The sequence below is a fragment of the Lucilia cuprina genome, chromosome 6 (genome assembly GCF_022045245.1).
Source record: "Lucilia cuprina isolate Lc7/37 chromosome 6, ASM2204524v1, whole genome shotgun sequence".
NCBI classification, from domain to species: Eukaryota; Metazoa; Arthropoda; class Insecta; order Diptera; family Calliphoridae; genus Lucilia; species Lucilia cuprina.
In genome coordinates, this window is record NC_060954.1 from 44,434,910 (window position 1) to 44,436,843 (window position 1,934).

General features: G+C 27.6%; 1 protein-coding gene across 5 annotated transcripts in view; it reads left to right on the top strand.

Moving 5' to 3' along the window:
- The window catches only part of LOC111684296 (semaphorin-2A), a 170,054-nt gene that overhangs the window by 161,786 nt on the left and 6,334 nt on the right, over positions 1 to 1,934 (top strand). The window lies entirely within an intron of this gene.

The following is a 1,934-nucleotide window of genomic DNA, read 5'->3' on the forward strand; positions in this document are numbered from 1 at the left end:
TCTAGTTCTGTTCTAGTTCTGTTCTAGTTCTGTTCTAGTTCTGTTCTAGTTCTGTTCTAGTTCTGTTCTAGTTATTTTCTAGTTCTGTTCTAGTTCTGTTCTAGTTCTATTGTAGTTCTGTTCTATTTCTGTTCTTGTCCTGTTCAAGTTCTGTTCTAGTTCTAGTTTAAAATTTAAATTCCCATAAGACAAATTTTAGGCTTAATGATAGATTTTTCGCTTTTAGCATTGCTGGGTCTAATATAAATTCATATAAATATTATTCATGTGGTAACAAATTTCAATACTATAGAGGTCACATAAATCATTTAACTAATAAACCGAGGTACAGCTAACTCAAGAATTTTCACTGACAATCTTTATTTAATTAGTTTTAAAAATAAAGCAAAATAAAAGGAAACCTTACACAAACTTTAATTGTTTAAACATAAATCATAATTTAGAACCCTCCCAAAAGGAATATGGGCAGCCAAAAAAATCAAATAAATATAACAGCAATTTCAAATAAATAAAAATTCAAGCGAGCAAAGAATCGTATTGAATTTAATTCAAAAATATATACTGACGTATAAATATAACGTTTGTACGTACTTATACACATAGCTATGTTAACGAAACACCACACGGCCGTCATAAAGTTCAAAATTTTTATAACTATAATGAAGTTTTATGTTGGCAACACTTGTTTGTTGTTAGACAACCCGGCAGATTTGCACAGAGATAAAGTTCACATATATTGCATATATGTTCTACAACGTAATCACTTTAAATACCACAAGTAATCTAGCGGGTAACTAATCGCACATTTAATTTTAATCAAAAGCAAAAAAACTTTTTTTAATAAAAAACATAAAAATTTAATAAAGATTAAATTGGTACAGCTGCTACCCAAAACTGTAAGGATGATGGTGATGCTTTTATTTGTAGCTGTCATTGTATATGTGTTATATTTTTTAATTAATCGGTAAAATACATTTTATTTCTATCCAAGACTTCAGTTCAGTTTTATTATTTTAGAAATTGTTTTTGTTACTCGTAAACCCTAGTAAGTAGATTCCTTGGGAGGAATAAACTTTAATAAAAATCCAAGATGTAACCAGAAAAAAAAATTAATTAAAAACAATTAGAAACGTTTAATTTCATGGACACATTAAATATTTTCACGTAGATATTAAATGTTTGTTCACATTGTTGTTGTTTTACAAAGTTGCCAACAATTAACAACAATCTTGTAACACATTTTAACAAACAAATATATTTTTGGAATCATCATCAATTTATAATAAAAAGTAGGGGTTGGCAATTTTTCCGTTTCAGTTTAAAATGTGTTTAAAATCGCATTAATAAATGTGTGTCTGTGTTTTCCTGTTTAATGGGGAATTAATGAATTATTTGTTAGAAAATGAACGGTCCATTTAATGATAATTATTTAAGAGGACAAGCACATGAAAGTATAATAATTTATATACTTTGAAAATATTTTAAATAGTTACAAAAACGTAAGGGAAATAAATATATAAACGATCAAGCTAACATTTTTTAAATTTTAATGAATTTAGAAATTTGCACAGGAGTGCAAAAAACATAGTTTAGTGGCGAACTTTGTTATATGATTTAAGTGACCATTTTTATTTAATCATTCACTAATAAATTTTTTTCGTTTATTTCAGCAATGTGGTATGAAAGAGAAAACAGCTGGAAAACATATAAATGATGTCTATAGTAATGATAACATAGTCTGACCAAATGGTAAGTAAAAACTGTTATAACCAACAACAAGTTCGAAATAGAACTGAACTAGAAGTGAACTAGAACTGAACTAGAATTGAACTAGTACTGAACTAGAACAGAACTAGAACTGAACTAGAACTGAACTAGAACTGAACTAGAACTGAACTAGAACTGAACTAGAACTGAACTAGAACTGAACTAGA